Source organism: Giraffa tippelskirchi, chromosome 8 (genome assembly GCF_054371585.1).
Source record: "Giraffa tippelskirchi isolate mGirTip1 chromosome 8, T2T-mGirTip1v1.2.pri, whole genome shotgun sequence".
Lineage (NCBI taxonomy): Eukaryota > Metazoa > Chordata > Mammalia > Artiodactyla > Giraffidae > Giraffa > Giraffa tippelskirchi.
This window is the reverse complement of record NC_137282.1, coordinates 147,992,167-148,018,090: the sequence shown is the minus strand read 5'-3', so window position 1 is coordinate 148,018,090 and position 25,924 is coordinate 147,992,167. Positions and strand designations below refer to the sequence as shown.

At 38.0% G+C, this 25,924-nt stretch overlaps 1 protein-coding gene and 1 non-coding gene across 2 annotated transcripts in view; one reads left to right on the top strand and one right to left on the bottom strand.

Moving 5' to 3' along the window:
- LOC145516217 (placental prolactin-related protein 4-like) overlaps window positions 1-25,924 on the top strand; it is a 63,956-nt gene that overhangs the window by 6,810 nt on the left and 31,222 nt on the right. The window lies entirely within an intron of this gene.
- On the bottom strand, window positions 23,295-23,404 carry LOC145519269 (U6 spliceosomal RNA). Its single transcript, XR_014063684.1, has one exon. It is a non-coding gene; the product is annotated as a U6 spliceosomal RNA (small nuclear RNA).

The window sequence follows — 25,924 nt, the reverse complement described above, 5'->3', positions numbered from 1 at the left end:
ACAAAGTATGTTTTTCTCCTGGTATATACCCAGGGCACTGCAGCTTTTTAAAAGATACAGATAAAAAATTGCCCAGGAAAAAGGCATATAGGGCAGAGTCAAAGAAAGTGTGAAATATGGAACTTTGGTTTCCTCTTCCCAGGGTGTCATGGGCAGCTTTGTGTTCCCAGGACTGATGTGCCAGCATTGAGCACTTGCAAACACGGGAGCTCACTCCAGGCTCCGTGTGCAGAGTTTTACTGGGGCTCCATCGTCTAGGCATGATTGACGGTCCAGACAGCTGATCTCAGGCTCAATCCTCTCCAGCTGATACTGCAGGACCAAAACCCCCATCCTGAATCACACCATTCTTCTGGCCCAAAGTTTTTACTCTAAAAAACACGGTTTACATCCCTATCAGGCTGGCCCAAGACCCTCACATAAACAAAAGCACTTTTCTCAGTGTCAACGTTTGACATCTTTGTCACCCTTTCTCAGAGGAAACAACCTAAGGGTTTAGAGAGGAGCTCCCAGGAAACAATTGCAAAGTCCAGACTTCCCTTTGGATGAGGCTGAGCCCTTCACTACATAGCTGGGAGGCTGGTTTTGCTTGACAAGTCTCCCTCGTTGTATTTCACAATAAGAAAATATGAAGTGGAATTGAGCTGCAGGAGTTGCTTCTATATTTTTGAGATTAATTGTTTGTGCGTTACTTCGTTTGCTATTATTTTCTCCCATTCTGAAGGCTGTTTTTTCACCTTGCTTATAGTTTCCTTTGTTGTGCAAAAGCTTTTAATTTTAATTAGGTCCCATTTGTTTATTTTTGCTTTTATTTCAAATATTCTGGGAGATGAGTCATAGAGGATCCTGCTGTGGTTTAAAATGTCAGTGAGTGTTTTGCCTATGGAGAGGGTGTGGAGAAAAGGGAACCCTCTTACACTCTTGGTGGGAATGCAAACTAGTACAGCCACTATGGAGAACAGTGTGGAGATTCCTCAAAAAACTGGAAATAGAACTGCCATATGACCCAGCAATCCCACTGCTGGGCATACACACTGAGGAAACCAGAATTGAAAGAGACACGTGTACCCCAATGTTCATCGCAGCACTGTTTATAAGAGCCAGGTCACGGAAGCAACCTAGATGCCCATCAGCAGACAAATGGATAAGGAAGCTGTGGTACATATACACAATTTAATATTACTCAGCCATTAAAAAGAATACATTCGAATCAGTTCTAATGAGGTGGATGAAACTGGAGCCTATTATACCGAGTGAAGTAAGCCAGAAAGAAAAACACCAATACAGTACACTAACACATGTATATGGTATTTAGTCAATCGGTAAAGATAACACTGTATGTGAGACATCAAAAGAGACACAGATAAATAGAACAGTGTTATGGACTCTATGGGAGAGAGCGAGGGCAGGATGATATGGAAGAATGGCATTGAAGCATGTAAGTTATCATATGTGAAATGAATCGCCAGTTCAGGTTCAATGCGTGATAATGGGTGCTTGAGGCTGGAGCACCGGGATGACCCGGAGAGATGGGATGGGGAGGGAGGTGGAAGAGGGGTTCTGGAAGGGGAAAACATGTACACCCATGGTGGATTCATGTCAATGTATGGCAAAACAAATACAATATTGTGAAGTTAAAAAATAGAAAATAAAATAAGTTAAAAAAAAAAAGAAAATGTGAAGTGACAAATGCTGTTCAAGCATTTATCTTCTTCTGGTCTTTTCACTGAAATATTTTTCTTGCATTACCTTCATTAATTCTTATGCAACTCCATGAGGTGGATATTAGTTTGAATGGAATTATGGAAAGAAGTAAAACAAGGCTTGCCTAAAGATTCAGAGTTAGTGAGTGTGGAGTGGGAGCATGTACAAGGGCTACAGGACTCCAAGGTTCATGCTTAAAGCCAATGTGTTGCAAAGATACCAGCATTTCTTTTTTTAGCATTTTTATTTATTTGGTTGCATTGTGTCTTAATTTTTGCACATCTGGATCTTCCACTTCTCTTGTGGCACGTGGGATCTAAATCTGCTAGCAGTCTTTGATGCCTGGGCCTCCTGCATTAGGAGCTCGGATTCTTAAGCACTGGACGACTGGGGAAGTCCAACACCATTTCCATCTGGAGTAAATGTTCATATGCAAGTGCACATCCAAAGAAGATTGTTGAATCAATATTGTCCAGTCTGGTCATTCTGTTCCACAGTATATATGAATTAAGAAAGTTACAACATTAACTCTTCTTGCTATCCATTTAACAGAAATAAATATAGGACAGAAAGATAGGAAGGCTTACCATATGCTCATGATGCCTGTTCCTCCAAGAAGGATAGGAGTTCACTCCTTCAAGGAAGCCAATTGGGGAGTCTAAGCCATGGAATTACCATTTCCATCTAGAGTCACTTTTACAACAATACTGTGTCTCCCACCCCTCAAGTGGGTGGCCTTGGAAACAGCAGTTACAATTGTGATTTTAAAGAAATATTAAATACAGATGTTCTTCTCTTGTACTGTCTGTAAATTTTAGAAACAGGCAATTGTGAAATTGTTTTTCAAAGATAGGAGAGCTGCCTGCATTTTAATTACCTTGATTATGCTAGAGTATGCCCTGAGGTTAAAATGTCTTCTGCTGAGGAAAGTGACTTTTTCCCTACAACACCCAATGTGTCATCTTCTTCTCTAAATTTCTTGTAGCGATGTAAGTTCTAGATTTTAATTTCTTAATACCCACTGTCACCAGGAAGAGTCAAAAAGAGTCAGACATGACTAAGAGACTGAACTGAACTGAATACCCTTTGTCCCCAGGAAGTAGAAGCTTTATGGAAAAATGAGTACCTTGTGTTAATATAAAGTGTCCCCATACGGCTACTGTTCTTAAAGACCCAAATGGCCATTCTTTTCTAACACCCAGAAATATATTCAGGGCACATTTTTACATTTATTTGTGGTTCTCTTCTTTTTCTCCAATTTCAGCTTTAACCAACTAACTTTTGTTTTAATTTTGTTCCTCTATTGTGTCATTAGCTACAAGATCTCTTAGGGAACATTGTAGATACCGTGTAAATTTGAGTCATGCTCTATGATAAAGAATACAACTTTAGATATAAATCAGAATCATTAAAGAAACATGGTAATTGGTTAAAAATAAGTCAAAATATGGTTATCCTAAGGCTATATAATTCTTTAACCACAATTATCTTGATGAAAAGTTTCAGTTAGGTATTTGATACGCCTCACATGTTTTATTTTCTTGGGCTGCATCATCAGTGCAGATGATGACTGCAGCCATGAAATTAAAAGATCCTTGCTCCTTGTAAGAAAAGCTGTGAAAAAAAATAGACAGCATATTTAAAAGCAGAGACATCACTTTGCCAAAAAAATGACTGTATATTCAAAGGTATGGTTTTTCCAGTAGTCATGTACAGATATAAGTGTTGTACCATAAAGAAGTCTGTGCACTGAAGAACTGATGTTTTCAAACAATGGTGGTGGAAGTACTCTTTAGAGTCCCTTGGATTTAAAGAGATGAAACCAGTCAATCCTAAAGGAAATCCACCCTGAATATTCAAAGGAAGTACTAATGCTGAAGTTCCAATACTTTGGCCACTTGATTCGAAGAGCCGACTCATTGTAAAAGATCCTAATGCTGGGAAAGATTGAGGGCAGGAAGAGAAAGGGGTGACAGAGGATGAGATGTTTGGATGGTATCACCGACCCGATGGACATGAGTTTGAGCAAACTCCAGGAGATAGTGAAGGACAGGGAAGCCTGGTGTGCTGCAGTCCATGGGGTCAGAAATGTTAGATATGACTTAGTGACTGAAGAAAAAGAACAACAAGGTCTCACATGTGGATATGAAGTTTAATATTTATGAAATATAAGCAGTCTTACATGACACATATAGAATAACTTCAGTAATGTGAGTTGTAATAAAGGCTAATAACAGTACAATTAAAAGGCCCAATGTAATGACAATTCTTTGATTTGTTGTTACTACCAGTTTCTAATTGTTTTTGCTGTTATTTCCTAAGTCGTGTCTGAATTTTTTAGGTCCTCATGGACTGTAGCCTACCAGACTCTTCTGTCTGTGGATTTTCAAGAAAAAAATATTTGATTAGGTTGCCATTTCCTACTGCAGGGGATCTTACCTACAGAACCCCATGCTCTCTCCCAAGGTCATGTGAGGAGGCTTGTCTCCAGGACAGACGGGAGTGGAGGGTTCGCTCCTAGGCTCATGTGTCCATGTGTCCATGTGTCTGCCCAGTAGTCCACTCATAGGATGGACACAACTACAGGGAGCAAGTGAAGACGTGTGAGCCACAGGCTAGGGATCTTTTGCTGTTTTTTCCTGGCCCTCCCAAAGATAGGAGAGAGATGATAGAATTCATCATCTTTCCCCAAACCTGCGGTGCTGTTCGGATTTTAAATGTCTTTCCTTTTATAAGCTCTCTCCAACCTGGAGTCCTGTCCCATTCTACTCCTGGGGAGCTCCTCCACATCCTATTTCACTTCCTTTTTGTAAATTCTTGTAACTTTTTCAGACAAATCATCTCTTCTCTCCTTTTGGTTACTTTGTTAAGTTTTATTTACATTCACCAAAGAAATGAATATAACTGGACTAATTATTTATTCACATATTTATCTCTTTCTCATGAAAAATTTCGTACCAGCAAGATTAAATTCAAACACTAACCCTTGATAATATTTAATAAATGTACATCGAACAAATGCTCAAAATAGGTTGTTTATTTATAAATTGCTATTTATAAATGGCGTGGTCATGTCTCATGCCAAAATGCCTTAGGCTATGTGTCAGGATAGGATTAAGTTTTTATTAATGTAAAGGAGTAAAGTAGTAAACTCAAAATCAGTTAAATATTTTGCAAATGTGAATAATTTCAAAAACTCATCTATAAATACAAATTCTTAAGATAAAGGGATCCTTGAAAAATATTGAGGTTTTATACTTAACATTCAAGGTAACATTTTACTCTTGATACCCAGTGTGGCAAAAGGCAGAGGGTTTATCAGGAACATCTGGGGAATCTCATTTTCTGTTATCCAGGGTCAAATGCTTGTTGAATAAGTATTACAACCTAGACTCTCTTTCTTTCCCCTCCCATGTCAGGAAAGTTTCACAAGTCATCAAGTTATTCAGGGCTATATCCTCCTTGATTCTTTTGTTAGTTAATACATGTGAAATAGGAATACGAAGGACCATAGAAAAACATATGGTCAAAGTCTACCTCTACTTTTTTCCCCATGATGTAGGTTATTTTTTATTTTATTTTTTTAATTAATTTATTTATCAATTTTTTTCTTTAAAATATTGTATTTGTTTTGCCATACATTGACATGAATCCACCATGGGTGTACATGTGTTCCCCTTCCAGAAACCCACTCCCACCCTGCCTCCCCATCCCATCCCTCCGGGTCATTCTGGTGCACCAGCCCCGAGTACCCTGTATCATGCATCGAACCTGGACTGGCGATTCACTTCACATATGATAATGTATAAGCTTCAGTGCCATTCTCCCATATCATCCCACCCTCGCCCTCTCCCATAGAATCCATAATGCTGTTCTATATATCTGTGTCTCTTTTGTTGTCTCACATACAGGGTTATATTTATCGATTTACTAAATTCCATATATGTGCATTAGTATACTGTATTGGTGTTTTTGTTTCTGGCTTATTTCACTCTGTATAATAGGCTCCAGTTTCATCCACCTCATTAGCACTGATTCGCATATATTCTTTTTAATGGCTGAGTAATATTCCACTGTGTATATGTACCACAGCTTCCTTATCCATTCGTCTGCTGATGGGCATCTAGGTTGCTTCCGTGACCTGGCTATTATAAACAGTGCTGCGATGAACATTGAGGTACACGTGTCTCTTTCAATTCTGGTTTCCTCAGTGTTTATGCCCAGCAGTGGGATTGCTGGGTCATATGGCAGTTCTATTTCCAGTTTTTTGAGGAATCTCCACACTGTTCTCCATAGTGGCTGTACTAGTTTGCATTCCCACCAAGAGTGTAAGAGGGTTCCCTTTTCTTCACACCCTTTCCAGCATTTATTGCGTGTAGACTTTTGAAGAGCAGCCATTCTGACGGTTATGAAACGGTACCTCATTGTGGTTTTGATTTACATTTCTCCGATAATGAGTGATGTTAAGCATCTTTTCATGTGTTTGTTAGCCATCTGTATGTCTTCTTTGGAGAAATGTCTGTTTAGTTCATTAGCCCACTTTTTGATTGGGTTGTTTATTTTTCTGGAATTGAGATGAAGGTGGTGCTTGCATATTTTTGAGATTAATTGTTTGTGCATTGCTTTGTTTGCTATTATTTTCTCCCATTCTGAAGGCTGTCTTTTCGTCTTGCTTATAGTTTCCTTTGTTGTGCAAAACATTTTAAAGTTAATTAGGTCCCATTTGTTTATTTTTGCTTTTATTTCCAATATTCTGCGAGGTGGGTCATAGAAGATCCTACTGTGGTTTATGTCGGAGAGCATTTTGCCTAAGTTTTCCTCTAGGAGTTTTGCAGTTTCTGGTCTTACGTTTAGATCTTTAATCCATTTTGAGTTTATTTTTGTCTAAGGTGTTAGAAAGTGTTTTAGTTTCATTCTTTTACAAGTAGTTGACCAGTTTTCCCAGCACCACTTGTTAAAGAGATTGTCTTTTCTCCATTGTATATTCTTGCCTCCTTTGTCGAGGATATGGTGCCCATCGGTGTGTGGATTTCTCTTTGGGCTTTCTATTTTGTTCCATTGATCTATATTTCTGTCCTTGTGCCAGTACCATACTTTCTTGATGACTGTGGCTTTGTAGTAGAGCCTGAAGTCAGGCAGATTGATCCATCCAGTTCCATTCTTCTTTCTCAAAATTGCTTTGGCTATTCGAGGTTTTTTATATTTCCATACGAATTGTGAAATTATTTGTTTTAGTTCTCTGAAAAATACCGTTGGTAGCTTGATAGGGATTGCATTGAATCTATAGATTGCTTTGGATAGTATACTCATTTTCACTATATTGATTCTTCTGATCCATGAACATGGTATATTTCTTGATCTGTTTGTGTCCTCTTTGATTTCTTTCACCAGTATTTTATAGTTTTCTATATATAGATCTTTTGTATCTTTAGGTTAGATATATTTCTAAGTATTTTATTCTTTTCATTGCTATGGTGAATGGTATTGTTTCCTTAATTTCTCTTTGTTTTCTCGTTGTTAGTGTATAGGAATGCAAGGGATTTCTATGTGTTAATTTTATATCCTGCAACTTTACTATATTCATTGATTAGCTCTAGGAATTTTCTGGTAGAATCTTTAGGGTTTTCTATGTAGAGGATCATGTCATCTGCAAACAGTGAGAGTTTTACTTCTTCTTTTCCAATCTGGATTCCTTTTATTTCTTTTTATGCTCTGACTGCTGCGGCCAAAACTTCCAAAACTATGTTGAATAGTAGTGGTGAGAGTGGGCACCCTTGTCTTGTTCCTGACTTTAGGGGAAATGCTTTCATTTTTTCACCATTGAGGATAATGTTTGCTGTGGGTTTGTCATATATAGCTTTTATTATGTTGAGGTGTATTCCTTCTATTCCTGCTTTTTGGAGGGTTTTTATCATAAATGGATGTAGAATTTTGTCAAAGGCTTTCTCTGCATCTATTGAAATAATCATATGGTTTTTATTTTTCAATTTGTTAATGTGGTGTATTATATTGATTGATTTGCGGATATTGAAGAATCCTTGCATCCCTGGGATAAGGCCCACTTGGTCATGATGTATGATCTTTTTAATATGTTGTTGGATTCTGTTTGCCAGAATTTTGTTAAAGATTTTTGCATCTATGTTCATCAGTGATATTGGCCTGTAGTTTTCTTTTTTTGTGGCATCTTTGTCAGGTTGTGGTATTAGAGTGATGGTGGCCTCATAGAATGAGTTTGGAAGTTTACCTCCCTCTGCAATTTTTTGAAAGAGTTTGAGTAGTATAGGTGTTAGCTCTTCTCTAAATTTTTGGTAGAATTCAGTTGTGAAGCCATCTGGTCCTGAGCTTTTGTTTGTTGGAAGATTTTTGATTAGTTTCAATTTCCAATTTGTGATGAGTCTGTTAAGATTTTCTATTTCTTCCTGGTTCAGTTTGGAAGGTTATACTTTTCTAAGAATTTGTCCATTTCTTCCAAGTTGTCCATTTTATTGGCATATAGTTGCTGATAGTAGTCTCTTATGATCCTTTGTATTTCTGTGTTGTCTGTTGTGATTTCTCCATTTTCATTTCTGATTTTGTTGATTTGATTCTTCTGCCTTTGTTTCTCCATGACTCTGGCTAAAAGTTTGTTTATTTTATTTATCTTCTCAAAGAACCAGCTTTTAGTTTTGTTGATTTTTGCTAAAGCCGTCGTGTTTTCATTTGTTTCTATGCATATTTTGATTTCCTTTTTTATTTCTTCCATGATTTGTTGGTTATTCAGCAGTGTGTTGTTCAGCCTCCATATGTTGGAATTTTTAATAGTTTTTCTCCTGTAATTGGCATCTAATCTTACTGCATTGTGGTCAGAAAAGATGCTTGGTATGTTTTCAATTTTTCTGAATTTACCAAGACTAGATTTATGGCTCAGGATGTGATCTATTCTGGAGAAGCTTCCGTGTGTACTTAGAAAAAGGTGAAATTCATTGTTTTGGGGTGAAAATATCGTATAGATATCAATTAGGTCTAACTGGTGCATTGTATCATTTCAAGTTTGTGTTTCCTTGTTAATTTTCTGTTTAGTTGATCTGTCCATAGGTTTGAGTGGGGTATTTAAGTCTCCCACTATAATTGTGCTATTGTTAATTTCCCCTTTCATACTAGTTAGCAATTGCCTTACATATTGCAGTGCTCCTATGTTGGGTGCGTATATATTTATAATTGATATTTCTTCTTCTTGGATTGAGCGTTTGATCATTATGTAGTGTCCATCATTGTCTCTTTTCACAGCCTTTGTTTTAAAAATCTATTTTATCTGATATGAATGTTGCTACTCCTGCTTTCTTTTGGTCTCTATTTGCATGAAATACCTTTTTCCAGCCCTTCACTTTCAGTCTGTATGTGTCCCTTCTTTTGAGGTAGGTCTCTTGTAGACAACATATATAGGGGTCTTTTTTTTGTATCCATTCAGCCAGTCTTTGTCTTTTGGTTGTGGCATTCAACCCATTTACATTTAAGGTAATTATTGATAAGTATGATCCCATTGCCATTTACTTTATTGTTTTGGGTTCAAGATTATACACCCTTTCTGTGTTTCCTGTCTAGAGAAGATCCTTTAGCATTTGTTGGAGAGCTGGTTTGGTGGTGCTGAATTCTCTGAGTTTTGCTTGTCTGTAAAGCTTTTGATTTTTCCTTTGTATTTGAATGAGATCCTTGCTGGATACAGTAATCTGGGCTATAGTTTATATTCTTTCATCACTTTAAGTATGTCCTGTCATTCCATTCTGGCGTGAAGAGTTTCTGTTGAAAGATAAGCTGTTATTCTTGTGGGAATCCCCTCGTATGTCATTTGTTGTTTTCCTTTGCTGCTTTTAATATTTGTCCTTTCTGTTAGATCTTTGTTAATTTGATTACTATGTGTCTTGGGGTGTTTTGCCTTGGGTTTATCCTGTTTGGGACTCTCTGGGTTTCTTGGATTGGGTGATTATTTCCTTCCCCACTTTAGGGAAGTTTTCAACTATTATCTCCTCGAGTATTTTCTCATGTTCTTTCTTTTTGTCTTCTTCTTCTGGGACTCCTATGATTCGTATGTTGGTGTGTTTAACATTGTCCCAGAGGTCTATGAGGTTGTCCTCATTTCTTTTAATTCTTTTTCCTTTTTTCCTCTCTGTTTCATTTATTTCTATCATTCTATCTTCTACCTCACTTATTCTAACTTCTGCCTCCATTATTCTACTGTTGGTTCCCTCCAGAGTGTTTTTGATCTCATTTATGGCATTATTCATTATATATTGACTCTTTTTTATTTCTTCTAAATCTTTGTTAAACCTTTCTTGCATCTCCTCAGCCCTTGTCTCCAGGTTATTAATCTGTAACTCCAATTTGTTTTCCAGATTTTGGATCAATTTCGTTATCATTATTTGGAATTCTTCATCAGGTAGATTCCCTATCTCTTCCTCTTTTGTTTGATTTGGAGGACATTTATCCTTTCCTTTACCTGATGAGTATTTCTCTGCTTTTTCATCTTGTTTATATTGCTGTGTTTGGGGTAGCCTTTCTGTTTTCTGGCAGTTTTTGGTTCCTCTTTATTGTGGAGGTTCCTTGCTGTGGCTGGGGTTAGACAGGTGGCTTGTCAAGGTTTCCTGGTTGGGGAAGCTTGTGTTGGTGTTCTGGTGGGTGGAGCTTGATTTCTTCTCTCTGGAGTGCACTGAAGTGTCCAGTAATGAGTTTTGAGATGTCAGTGGGTTTTGTGTGACTTTGGGCCGCCTGTATATTGAAGCTCAGGGTTATGTTCCTGTGTTGCTGGAGAATTTGCGTGGTATATCTCACTCTGGAACTTGTTGTCCCTTGGGTGGTGCTTGGTTTCAGTGTAGGTATGGAGGCGTTTGATGAACTCCTATCGTTTAATGCTTCCTGGATTCAGGAGTTCTCTGGTGTTCTCAAGATTTGGACTTAAGTCTCCTGTCTCTGGTTTTCAGTCTTATTTTTACAGTAGCCTCAAGACTTCTTCATCTATAGAGCACCGATGATAAAACATCTAGGTTAATGATGAAAAGTTTCTCCACAGTGAGAGACACCCAGAGAGGTTCTCAGAACTTCATGGGGAAAAGAAGAGGTAGGAGGGAGATAGAGGTGACCAGGAGGAGAAGAGGGGAATCAAAAGAGGAGAGAGCAAGCAAGCCAGTAATCACTTGCCTATGTGCTCTCCACAGTCTGGATCTCTCAGAGATGTTCACGGAGTTACAGAGGGAAGAGAAGAGGGAGGAAGGAGACAGAGGTGGCTAGGAGGAGGAAAGGGGGAATCAAAGGGGGAGAGACAGATCCAGCCAGTAATCAGTTCTCTAAGTGTTCTCCACATCCCGAAACACACAAAGAGATTCATAGAGTTGGTTTGAGAATAAAAGGGGGAGTGGGGAGATGGAGGCGACCTGGTGGAGAAAAAGTAGAGTAAAAAGGGGAGAGAGCGATTAAGCCAGTGATCTCACTCCCAAGTAAAAATGGGTACTGAAGATTGGGTTCTTGAAGATACAAAGTTGATAACAAATACTAAAAAGCAAAGATTTAAAATCTAGACTAGAGGTTCGGTTCTCAAAAATATGATATTAAGAAAAGAGAAAAAAAGGAAAGAAAGAAAGAAAGAAAAAACCCACCAAAGTCACAAAAATTATAAAATATATAGATATAGATATAGATATATATCTATCAAGTTTGCTTTAAAAATAGGCTCTGTATTTTTTTAACAAGTAATAGTAGGTTATAAAAATGAAAATTGAAGGAGTAGTAGGGGACTTAAAAATAAAAAATCAAAATAAAATAATAATAAAAAGATAAAAAAATAATAATTTTTTAATTAAAAAAATGATAAGAGTAAAAATATATCTAGGACTTTCTCGGCAGCTGTTATGGACAGTGTGGGGTCAGTTCATTTTCATAATTCCTTGGTCCAGCTTGTAGTTCTCAAGGTCTATAGGCCCCTTTCTATGTAGTCATTGCTAACTACAGGGTTTAATCTATTGCACCTGTCACTTCCAAAGCGGTTCCCTTTGTTTCTTTTAGCTTCATTTGTTTGCTGGTCTCTTCAGTGTCTACTTTCTGCCCTGACACAAGGGGGGCGGTGGTGGTCACTTTTTTTTTTAGTCTCACTTGTTCAGTCGTGCTGTGGGGAGGTAGGAACACTGCAAACAAATCTCACTGGCGTGTGCTCACAATGATTCAGCCACACTGGGTTTGCCCCGCTAACGGCATGTGTGCTTTCCCAGTCTATACTGCTCAGGCTCTAGGTTGCACTGCCGGGAACTGTCTGAAGCGGCCCCTGGGGTTGCCTGTACTTCCCAGGTTTAAGCCACTGAAGTTCAGTTTCCTGGGTACTTCACAAAGGTGCAGACTTGGTTGAGCCTGGGTTTTGTGCCCTTCCCAGGTCCTAGCAGCTCAGGTCACCAGGTTTTTCACTAGCACGGTCGGAGGCTGTGTCTTTTTCCCTTCTCCTGTCCCAGCCGCTCGGTTTCCTGGGTGTACAGTGGGTGCAGCTTCCCACGTGTGCTGTGTGTCTCCCCTAAGGAGCTGATCTCTGGCTGCGACCCTCTCGGCGTGTGTTGACCCTCCTGAGTCCCAAGAAGTCCTGGTTAGCTACGAGGTCTGCTTGCAGTTTGGTATAAGATGCCTCTCTGGGGCCGCGATTGCACCCTACCGGCTCTGGCTGTCCTCACCTGACTGTCTCCGGTGGGGGATGGGCTGGTCCGCAGCCGGCTTGCTCTGCTCAGTCTTTTGTTCTGTGAGCGGGCCTGGCGGTGTCTTAGGTTAAGGCTTTTTGAGGGAAGGCTATCTCATGGTCTAGCTTGCTGTCTTAATCTAGCTCCCTCAGATTGCCCTGGGCGCATTCAGGCCCAGTCCTTACCCAACGCAATGCAGCCCGCCCCTCCCTGCCCAGCCCCCACTTGCTAGTTGGGGATGCAAACATCTGGGCTGCGGCTCCACTGGAAGTTACTGTTAGGTACGTAAACAGCAGGTTTTAATTATTTATTTATTTTTCCTCCCAGTTATATTGCCCTCTCAGCTTCCAAGCCTCACCACAGACCCGCCTGAGAGAGTGTTTCCTGGTGTATGGAAACTTCTCTCTTTTTTAAGACTCCCTTCCTGGGACGGATCTCCGTCCCTACCTCTTTTGACTCTCTTTTTATCTTTTATATTTGGTCCTACTTTCTATCGAAGACTATGGGCTGCCTTTCCAGGTGTCTGATGTCCTCTGTCAGCATTCAGAAGTTGTTTTGTGGAATTTGCTTGGCGTCTAAATGTTCCTTCAGTAAATTTGTGGGGGAGAAAGTCGTCTCCCCATCCTGTTCCTCTGCCATCTTAGGAGTGCTCCAGTTATTTTTTAATTGACATATAACACCATACATATGCAACACAATGGTTTGATATTTGTATATATTGCAAAATTATCACCACATCTATTCTAGTGTTAATTTACTAGTGTGATCCATCATCACACACTGCTTCAAATTTTTCTTGTGGTGAGTACTTCAAGATCTACTCTCTTAGCAACTTTCAAGTATACAATACACTATTATTAACTATAGTCAACACACTCTGTATTATATCCCCGTGACTTATTTATAATGGGAAATCTGTGTCCACTTCACCCATTCTGGCTTCCCCACCCAATCCCTGCCTCTGGAAACCACCAAAATTTTCTCTGTATTTATATTTTATTCTTTGTGGTTATTGGTTTTTGATTCCTCATTAAAGTGAGCTCATATTGCATTTGTCTTTATCTGATTTACTTCACATAGCATAATGCCCTCAGGGTTCATTCATGCTATCACAGAGAGCAAGATTTCTTCATGGTAAGTCCGTAACAAATGCATTAAGAGTACTTGCATAATCCTGAGGATAATGTTGGTTAGCTCCACAACCTAATCACCCCTCATGGTGAACAAATTGTTGATAGTGGTATAATTTGTGTAATTTACTCTTTAATTGTTCCCTGTCTGTTTGCTTGACACCATTTTGCTACCAGCCCCCCTGGACCTGAGTCCCAATGTCCAGTGCATTAGCAAGCATCATTTGCACCTGGCCTGAGAGGTGGGACATGAAACAGTTCCTATACTTTGTCAAAAACCATCACGATTATATAAAAATAAAACTGGAGTGAAGCAACTACAATTTTTGCTAGAGAAACTGTATAATATGCTGCTGCTGCTGCTGCTAAGTCGCTTCACTCGTGTCTGACTCTCTGCGACCCCATAGACGGCAGCCCACCAGGCTCCCCCTTCCCTGGGATTCTCCAGGCAAGAACACGGGAGTAGGTTGCCATTTCCTTCTCCAATGCATGAAAGTGGAAAGTGAAAGTGAAATCACTCAGTCGTGTCTGACTCGTGGCGACCCCATGGACTGCAGCCTACCAGGATCTTCAATCCATGAGATTCTCATGCAAGAGTACCAGAGTGGGGTGCCATTGCTTTCTCCTACTGTATAATATATTGGTTTTTACATCAAAACAGCAATGCAGTGAATAAATTTTGTGGGTTTTAATGTTTCACAATTGCTTATTATTTCTTTCCTTGGCCATTTCAGTTTATGTGAAAAAAAATATTTTAAGAAATGAATATTTATCACTGTTTATAAAAATACAATGCAAATCTATCCAAGATGCTATCCAACATGGAAAAAAGAAAGATGAGACACTAATAAAACTTAATTAAATCATTCAATATTTAAAATGAATTTCTAACACTAGTTTAATAGTTTCCTTTTATGTAATTGAAGCCCTATTATGAAGTCTATACATAAAGAAAATTCAAAAGTTAAATCAATCTATTTAATATATTCCTCTCAATCAAAAATTCCATTTCCTTTACCCTTCCTAAATTTAAATCACGTCTGAACACTACATCTCAATTTATATTTTGCTCATACCAGAAAACCCATAATAAAATAGGGTTACAAATACATCACTTGTAAAGTAGTTGCATCTTTAAATATAACTCATTCATTACACATGTTTCGTTTCATTTCACTAATAATGCATAATAATATTGTCCAATTCAGAATGAATGTCAAATATGTGGTAGATGAGAAAATGGATATTTATGAACTCCATTTTTAACATCATTCACGACCAACAACATAGATATATATGTCTTCAATATCCTTCAGAAATTATTTCTTCCTGTGAGACATAGGAATATTACTTTGTATAAAAGACAGAATTAGAACATAATTATCTTCTTTGGTAAAAATACCATATATTACCATATAGCTACATGGATTTGTACACATCTATAAGGTAACCACATCACTTATCTTATACCACATATATTAAAATGAAAAAAAAATAAATAAATAACATAAGTAATGAAACACATTACAGAATACACAATCATATTCTTGGGTTGCTTTACCCTGACTAAATAAGAGTGGAAAACTGAGCATTTCATCATCTCTTGGCATATTCCCTTGTGGCTCAGCTGGTAAAGAATTCACCAGCAATGCGGGAGACCTGGGTTCGATCCCTGGGTGGGGAAGATTCCCTGCAGAAGGGAACAGCTACCCACTCCAGTATTCTGGCCTGGAGAATACAGTCCATGGGGTCAAAAAGAGTCAGAGATGACTGAGCGGCTTTCACTTTCATTTCTCACCACTGGGACAAAGGGTAGAGGGTTTATCAGTAAAATCTGGGGAGTCTTATTTTCTGCTTTCTAAGGTCAAATGCCTGTTACATGGCTAATAAAACTTAGACTCTCTTCCTTTTCTCTCTTTTTGTCAGTAAAATTTCTCAAGTCATCTTGTTATTCAGGGCTATGTGGACATAGATTCTTAGGTCAATTAACATAGGTGAAATAAGACCATAAGGAACATAGAAATGCATATGATCAAAGTCTCTCTCTCCTTTTTTTTATGGTGTATTTGTTAGATTGAGATATTAATATAATTGACTTATAGCATCATGCAATCTTTAGATGTAGAACACAATGAATGATTTGGTATTTGTATATACTGCAAGTAGGGGCTTCCCTGGTGGCTCAGATGGAAAATAATCACCACAGTAAATCTAGTTAACATCCATCATCACACATCGTTATGATTTCTTTTTTGTGGTGAGAACTTTTAAGATCTACTCTCTATGCAGCTTTCAAGTGTGCAATACACTGCTATTAACTAGAGTCACCACGCTGTGTGTTATATCCTCATGACTTATACATAACTGTACTTTTGTACCTTTTAACCCACTTTACCCATGTTGGCTGCCCAGCCAACCCCGCATCTGGAAACCACCAATCTGTTCTCTGTATTTATGTTTTGTTCATTGTTTTTGTTGTTTGATTCCACATTTAAGTGTGATGATACAGTATTGGTGTTTCTCTGACTTATTTCATATAGCATAATGCACTCAAGATTTATTCATGTTATCGCAAATAGCAAGATTTCTTTATGGTTAGTCCATAACCGATACATTAAAAGTATCTGCATAATCCTGATGTATATACTTGGGGTACCTCCACACCCTACACACCCTTAGAGTGAATAATTAGTTGATAGTGGTATGTGTGTCTTAGTTGCTCAGTCGTGTGTGACTCCTTGCGACTCCATGGCCTGTAGCCCATCAGTCTCCTCTATCCATGGAAGTCTCCAGGCAAGAACACAGAAGTGGGTTGCCATGCTCTCCTGCAGGAGATCTTCCCAACCTAGAGATTGAACTCAGGTCTCTTTCATTGCAAGTGGATTCTTTTATATCTGAGCCAGCAGGGAAGCCCTTAGAAGATGATGAAACAAAACAAAAGCAAACAAAAAATACTTAATTTAAATTGTAACATAAAATTCAAGAGGAAAATTAAAAGTAGTTAATGATAGATTTCAAAAGAAGGTTCTAGATTATATAACTTTCTGAAACATGTAGAAATATCAGTAAGCAGGCAGCTATAATTTTCAAAATACTCTTTTAAAGTATATGTTCTATTATCACAAAGTTCTTAGAACCGGCCATTATATAAAACTGGATCCAGAATACCGTTCCAATGGGAGAAAACAGGAAACAGTATAAATGAACATTTCCAGTCACCTCAGCCCATCCACAGGGTAGCAGTAAAATGGAGTGAAAGCTGGACTCTCTGTATAAACACACATGGGTTCTAATCCAGGTGTGGCCAGAGGCGTAACTTGTATGACTCAGGGCAGGAGATTCAACCTCTCCAGTTTTCTGTTTTCTTCAAAATCTTTATGTATTGGACAACTGTTTACTGAATGCTTCCCGAGCACCAGGTTCTCCATTACAGAAAGAAAATACTTTGATAAATGAGACAGGTGAGGTCACTGATTTCATTAAGATTATATTCTAGCGGAAAAGACAGGTATTTGAACAAGTAATTGCAAACATGAAGAGATGTGGAAACAGGAAGGATTCAACCTGTGGGAGCAGAGAACAAGGGAACTCGCTCCTAGTCGAAAGGGTTAGAAGTCACTGTCCAAGGAACTGATGGAGAAGCTAAGAATCTAAAAGATACATGGGAGTAAGCTGAACAAACCATAGGAAAAAAAATTCTATGCAAAGCAAAACGAGGCAAGGAAGATAGTGCAGGATCATGGTATATTCAGGGAACTGATCAGGTGTGGTGTAGCTGGACTGGAGAGAGGAGAGGACAGGGCAGGAGTGAAGCTGAAGCTCAGGCAAGGGTCAGATCTAGGAGAGACCTGGGAACAGTGGGAAGAAAAGTACGCTTTCTTCTAGGAAAAAGTGGTAGCCATCCAACGGTTTAGGGAGCAGAGACACAATTATACTTGTATGTTTAAAACAAAGTTCCGCTGAAGAATGGAGCCAGTATTAGAGGGAGCAGAAGGGGATTCCAGGGATATTAATTCGAGGACTGGGGATCACCCAAGAGAGTGATGAAGCAGTTTGTGGTAGAAGGTCTGGAAAGAAAAGGAATCTTTAAAAGATTTAAGTTAAAGAATGTTTAAAACTTACAACAAAGTCTAATATGTAGGAAGGATAAGCAAAGCAAGAGAGAAAGAAGTTCTCTAGCTATAAAATAACTAGAGAATCATCCCTGCCATGTATGATTGTGTGAATAAAAATATAAATGTGACAGTGTGGGCTACATTAAGCATCTCTTATACTACGCAGTGCATAGAAGAAACTCAAAAAAATGAAAACGGCTATCTTTAGAGTGAAATAACAATTCACACTTCTTACAAGCGATGTGAGGTTGAATTTTTTTCTGGGTCAAATCCCTTATCTTTGCACTCTACCATTGGGTGCAAAGACTGCAGTTCAACAATACAAATGGAAAGGAATGTGGCAGGAGGTTGTCTGTACATGGAAAGAGCCTACACCCTGTCCTCCAGATGATGAATGCTCCACTTTTACATGCTGGCAGCCAATAAAAAATGTTATTTGAGAATATACATCAATCAGTTTGGTGAGATTTTTCTCTTAAATTTATGAAGACGATCAAGACCGTGATCTTGATCACGGTTTGTGTTCTTTTCCAAGGAGTCTGTTTTTACTCCTATTGATTATACCTTTCTGATGAAATCCTTTGAGATGGAATAAAATCTTGAGACTCTGCAGTTTGCACCTCCAGTGGCCAAGACAAAGTTCTTGGTGGGGGTGCTATAGAACTGTGGTTGAACCACACACAAGGTATGCATAGATGGAGATGGCCACACACAGACCTCTCTGGTGGACAGGGCACAGGAGAACCATCCCACAACAGAAGAAGCCTGTTTTACTTCACTAACTATAGACACAGACCATCACTATCACCAAGGAGGAGGGTGGTGTTTCTGTATTATAGGTTAACACACATACATTAAGACATCGTATCTACAAGAATGCAGTTCTAACAAAAGAATGGGAGTTGGACAGGCTTTTTTTCTAAATTTGTAAGACCTCCATATCTTTATACAGAATTATTCTCTCTGAATATTCTGAAAGCCAGGGAAGTCTGCGTGCTACAGTTTGTAGAGTTGCAAATAGTCGGACACGATTTAGGAGTGAACAAAAACAACTCTAAAGATTCTATTGTGCCGTTACAATGGAGATGTATCTTAATCAGGAGTTAAATAAGTGGGGAAAATTTCTATGGAGAAAAATTTACTCTTGAACATTCTTTAAATCACCCACAAAGAATTGTATATGTTATTTTATACATACTTTGTGGTCTTGCAATAAACCTAACATGGTCATGCTTTCTCAAGGATTTAGACAAATTCCTACCTCTTTAGTGGAGAAACCAGATGAAACACTAGGCCTCTGTTTAATGGTTATTTCTTAAAAATAAATTTTTGTCTGTCTTCTGCTTTTTAAAAAAAATATATATATATACAATGTTTAAAGATTGCTTTCTATATATATTTACTATAAAACTTTGGCTACATTGCCCATTTGTACAAAACATTCTTCAGCATATCTTATATCCAATAGTTTGTACACTCGCCATCACTAAATAACCCCCCACCCACTACTAACAACTAGTTCATTCTCCACATCTGTGAGTCTACTTTTCTGATTTTTTTCAAGCACATGTTAGTTGAGTAAGTTAAAGCTATTCAACTCTACTGAATACTAAAGAAAAGTACTTTTCTAAATCTATTTTCAAAATCAACACTCAAAGTCCTATTCTAATTTTTAAAATCAACTTTCAAGAATAATTTGAATCAATTTATTGTCTAATTTAACCAGTAAATTACCTAACTCTTTTGCCTTGTCATTTGAAACAGTAAAACATCATTGGCCTAATTAGTCATGCATTTAATGAACTAGGATATTAAATGTGCAGAAAAGAGGAGGGAGTAATGTAAGATTCCCTCCTCTTTTCTCACTAATATGTGTACATTAATCCAAACGAATCCCAATGTCTTGTCATTCTAGACTTTTATTCATTCTCATTTAATTTTAGAACTCAAAGACAAGTCCAAGATTATCTGTCATGCCAGATACCTTCTCATTGCCATTCTGGATATACTTTCTCCCTTCTCCACCATGTTTATGGCCTGTGGGATGGCCTAGGGACCACAGCAACAGGCCCCCTTGGTTTCCATCTTCCTGTTGGGATCAACAAATGGGAAGCCCTGGCAGGAGATGGATGGAAGGAAACCGAATGAGATCAGTGCACTTATTCCCCTTGCTCCCTCCTCTTAAATTTTCCCAGATACAATCACAGTTTCTTCAAGGTGTCCTCCTCTGCAAAACTCTGTTTAAGTTCCACAGATGCCCCCTTCTCCCATTTCTATGGATCTAGGCTGATAACAACTCATCACATTGTTTTAATCCATTCACCTGTTGAAAGATACACAGGTTGTTCCTATCCTAAGGCTACTGTGAATAATGCTGCAATGAACATGGGAATACAGGTCCCTCTTTGAGACAACGATTTCATTTCCATTGACTACATATCCAGAAGTGGGATAATGGATCACATAACCATTCTCTTTTAATATTGAGGAACCTCCACAGTATTTTTCCCTGGGAGTTGCACTGGTATACATCTCTACCAACAGTGCATAAACACTCCTTTTCCTCCACATCCTCAATAACATTTGTCATTTCTTACATTTTTGGTACTAGCCATTCAAACAGGTATGAGGTGATATCTCTTGTGCTTTTGATCTGCATTTCCTTTGATTATTAGTGATGTTGAACATCTTGTCATATACCTCTTGATCATCTATATGTCTCATTTGTGGAAAAATGTCTATCCTTTAAAGATGTAGCATACATTATGATTACTATATTCCAATATATGAAACTCAGTTGTCTACCTGTATATCAACAATGAACTATCAGAAAGTGGAATAAAGAAAACAATTCAATTTACTATTGCATCAAAAAAAGATAAAACACGTAGAAATAAACTTAAGCAAGGTGTTGAAAGATTTTATTCAAAACCTTTAAGACATTGATATGAGAAATTTAAAGAGTTAAAGATATGTAAAGTTAGGGTATCTATTCACTGTGTTTCTTGAGGTAGGATTTGTATTACTATAAACTTCCCTCTTAGAACTGCTTTTGTTGCATCCTATAGGTTTTAGATCATCATGTTTTCATTGTTCTTTGTTTTTAGGTATTTTTTGATTTCCCTTATTTCTTCAGTAACCTGTTCATTATTTAGAAATGTGTTGTTTAATCTCCATGTGTTTGTGTTCTTTAAAGTATTTCTTTTCCTATAATTGATATCTAGTCTCATAGTGTTGTCATCAGAGAAAATGCTTGATGTAATTTCAATTTCCTTAAATTTACTGAAGTTTAATTTGTGACACAAGATGAGGAAAATGTTCCATGTGCACTTGAGAACAAAGTGTATTCTTCCGCATTTAGATGGACTATGCTGAAGATATCAGTTAGGTCTGTTTGCTCTAATGTTTCCTTTTAGGCTTATGTTTCCTTTTTAATTTTCTGTTTTGATGATCTGTCCTTTGGTATGCTACTCTTATTGTATTACTGTCAATTTCCCCTTTTATGTCAGTTAGTGTTTACCTTATGTATTGAGGTGCTCCTATGTTGGGTACATAAATATTTAAAATTGTTATGTCTGTTTCTCGGGCTGATCCCTTGATCATTTGGTAGTGTCCTTCTTTATCTGTTATAATAGTTTTTATTTTAAGGTCTATTTTTTCTGATACGAGAATTGCCAATCCAGCTTTCTTTTGATTTCCATTTGCATGGAATATCTTTTTCCATCCTCTCACTTTCAGTCTGTATGTGTCTCTAGGACTGAAGTGGGTCTCTTGTAGACAGCATATATATGAGTCTTGTTTTTGTATCCATTCAGCCAGTCTGTGTCTTTTGGTAAGAATGGGAGAAGATAATAGCAAATGAAACAGCTGATACAGGATTGCTTTCCAAAATGCAAGCAGCTCAAACAACTCAGTCATCAAAAGCAAAGACAAGAGCTGCAAAAATAAACTAGTGAGATCACATCAAAAACAAAAACTTCTGCATAGGAAAGAAGCTGTCAATAAATGAAATGGGAACTTATGGAATGAAAAAAATATTTGCAGACCACATATTTGGTAAGAGATTCATATCCAAGTATATATAAGAGATTCATGCAACTCAGTAGGAAAAGAAACCAAACAATCCAAATTACAAAATGAGCAAAGGAAGAGTAAGTGTTTGGAAAAATCTGAAGATTAGACTGTAGATGACAGAGACTGTAAGTTTTTCCTTCCAGAACAAAAGCCTGTGTCTTCCTGGCATTGCTTTCTTTATCTCCAATCACCTGTTTGGTGATTGCAATTCACAGTTTACATCCTTCACTCAATAGCCATCAACCTACACTGAGCTATATGTGCAAGAATAGCTCTACTAACTATAAAAAACTAATAATTACATACTTAATCCTCAGGCATCTAAAATCCCAGGTGATTTTCAGAATTTTCCACTCCATTGTGTTCTACATTCTATTTCAAAATTGAAACACCTAGTAAGGAAAAATGAGTAGGGGACCTCAATAATACATGCATAGAAAGTCGTTTAAAACTAGGAGCATTACTGGATTGTAATTTGTAGGAATGTATTATTACTAATACTATTGTAATTTTATTCCCTTTAATTCTCAGATACACTAGGTTGATATTTATTTAAAATAGTAATAACAACATAGAGACACATAGTACTCAAGTTACAGTAGATTGAGAAAGACAAAGCTTATGAGGCAGGAAGTGAAATCACAGAAAATTTTCAATGGTATCAAAACAAGGGGCAGTATTGCCTAGAAAGAAAGCAGAGTTCTCTAATTTTTTGGAGATAACATGAACAAGCCAGATGTGAGCCAACCAGCTAGAGCTGTATACCAAAAACTTCACCAGAAGGAAAATGAAGTTCATAAAAATATGCTGATGCTAAAAGCCAAAATCCAGACAATAAGAGAATAGGGTAAGGTTTATGGAGACACTGAAAACTACTGAGAGAGGTAGACATGGAAGCAAATACACTAATGAGCATCAGAAAAATCAAAGCACAAAAGGGTGTGCAAAAGAAATCGTAAAGACACTTGGTAGTCTGATCAAAAGAATAAGAGAATCAAATTAGAAAACCAAAATATAAAGACTTGTGCACATGATAGAACCAGAGAATGCTCAGGAGAGAAAATTTCGGATTTAGTGGACCAGTGAACAGAAACCTCCAGCATCAAGATCAAAAACCCTGGGCAGAAAAAAAAAAAAAAACAGAAACCCTGGGCAGGACTCATGACCTTCTGCTTCTGGAAACAGCCTCAGTTTCAAAATTTGGGCACTATACCACCTAAAAGCGAACGCAGACAAGGATTATAGCTTGTTTAGGACATTGAATCACAGACAATAGTGTTTGTTAGTTTATTTTTCTCATTCAACTATACTGTTAATGAATCACTAACCAATGATAAGTGACACCATCAGTTTCCAGTCAGATCCTCTTTAGTCATACAATGGATATCTGTACCTGTTATATGATCCCCAATAACGGTTTTAATAACTAAATTTATAGATGTTTAATTGACGGGTAATTGCTTTACAATCCTGTACTGCTTTCGGCCAAACATCAACATGAATCAGCCATAGGTATACCTATGTCCCCTCACTCTTGAACCTCCTTCCCGCCTTCCATCTAAACCCACTCCTCGAAGTTGTTACAGAAAAATATGGAATGCTTCACAAATTTGTGTGTCATACTTGGCAGGAGCCATGGTAATCTTCTCAGTATTATTTCAATTTTTTAATATATGTGCTACCAAAGCAAACACACAAACAACATTTTAACAGAAAAAAAAATCATACAGTTAGTCGTCTACCAATAAATGATCAATTACGTTAGGAATTAGGGTATTCTGCTATATTTACTGCCTCTTATAAAATTGAATTTTATAAGATCCAAAGTTCCATGTAGGAATTAGGCATATATTTTATTCATAACACATGTACATATTCAGTTCAGTCGCTCAGTCGTGTTCGACTCTTTGCGACCCCATGAATCACAGCACGCAAGGCCTCCCTGTCCAACACCAACTCCCGGAGTCCACCCAAAACCATGCCTATTAAGTCAGTGATGCCATCCAGCCATTTCATGCTCTGTCGTCCCCTTCTCCTCCTGCCCCCAAACCTTCCCAGCATCAAGGTCTTTTCCAATGAGTCAACTCATCACATTAGGTAGCCAAAGTATTGGAGTTACAGCTTCAACATCAGTCCTTCCAATGAACACCCAGGACTGATCTCCTCTAGGATGGACTGGTTGACTCTCCTTGCAGTCCAAGAGACTCTCAAGAGTCTTCTCCAACACCACAGTTTAAAAGCATCAATTCTTCGGTGCTCAGCTTTCTTCACTGTCCAACTCTCACATCCATACACGACCACTGGAAAAACCATAGCCTTGACTAGACAGACCTTTGTTGGCAAAGTAATGTCTCTGCTTTTAAAGATGCTATCTAGGTTGGTCATAACCTTCCTTCCAAGGAGTAACCGTCTTTTAATTTCATGGCTGCAATCACCATCAGCAATGATTTTGGAGCCCCTCAAAATAAAGTCTGACACTGTTTCCACTGTTTCCCCATCTATTTCCCATGAAGTGATAGAACCAGATGCCATGATCTTAGTTTTCTTAATGTTGCACTTTAAGTCAACTTTTTCATTCTCCTCTTTCACCTTCATCAAGAGGCTTTTTAGTTCCTCTTCACTTTCTGTCATAAGGGTGGTGTCATCTGCATATCTGAGGTTATTGATATTTCTCCCAGCAATCTTGATTCCAGCTTGTGCTTCCTCCAGCCCAGCATTTCTCATGATGTACTCTGCATATAAGTTAAATAAGCAGGGTGACAATATACAGCCTTGACGTATTCCTTTTCCTATTTGGAACCAGTCTGTTGTTTTATGTTCAGTTCTAACTGTTGCTTCCTGACCTGCATACGTGTTTCTCAAGAGACAGGTCAGGTTGTCTGGTGTTCCCATTTCTTTCAGAATTTTCCACACTTTATTGTGATCCAAACAATCATAAGTTTTGGCATAGTCAATAAAACAGAAATAGATGCTTTTCTGGAACTCTCTTGCTTTTTTGATGATCCAACGGAAGTTGGCAATTTGATCTCTGGTTCCTCTGCCTTTTCTAAAACCAGCTTGAACATCTGGAAGTTCATGGTTCATCTATTGCTGAAGCCTGGCTTGCGGAATTCTGAGCATAACTTTACTAGCATGTGAAATGAGTGCAATTGTGGAGTAGTTTGAGCATTCTTTGGCATTGCCTTTCTTTGGGATTGGAATGAAAACTGAACTTTTCCAGTCCTGTGGCCACTGCTGAGTTTTCCATATTTGTTGGCATATCGAGTGCACCACTTTCACAGCATCATCTTTCAGGATTTGAAATAGCTCAACTGGAATTCCATCACTTCCACTAGCTTTGTTTGTAGTGATGCTTTCTAAGGCCCACTTGACTTCACATTCCAGGATGTCTGGCTCTAGATGTGATCACACCATCATGATTATCTGGGTCATGAAGATCTTTTTTGTACAGTTCTTCTGTGTATTCTTGCCATCTCTTATTAATATATTCTGCTTCTGTTGGGTCCATATCATTTCTGTCCTTTATCGAGCCCATCTTTGCATACATTTTCCATTGGTATCTCTAATTTTCTTGAAGAGATCTCTAGTCCTTCCTATTCTGTTGTTTTCCTCTATTTCTTTGCATTGATCACTGAGGAAGGCTTTCCTATTTCTCCTTGCTATTCTTTGGAACTCTGCATTCAAATGGGAATATCTTTCCTTTTCTCCTTTGCTTTTCACTTCTCTTCTTTTCACAGCAATCTGTTAGGCCTCCTCAGACAGCCATTTTGCTTTTTTGCATTTCTTTTCCATGAGGATGGTCTTGATCCCCATCTCCTGTACAATGTCATGAACCTCTGCCCATTCACAGAAATATATGTGCATAAATATGTCTATGTTATACAAGCTATTATTCTCCTTGCCTGTCAAAATAAGCTCTGTAGTTGATGAGAGAGATAGTCCCAAATTTTTCCAACTTACATGTCTTCTTTTTGAGAAACACTTCTTTTATTTTCATCACCTAATTTTAAAGAACCATTTTATTCTTAGATACCATGCCCCTTTAAACTAACTAAGAGCAGAGAACACCTAGTAAACGCTGATATCTTATCATTAATTAAGTTATCACTCTTCTGGTAAATTGGAAACAGAGTCATGCTCAGATCTCTTTCAGGAGGAAAAAATCTCTATTTTATCAGTTCTCTTGTCCAAACTCAATTCTTCCTCACTTCAGTCT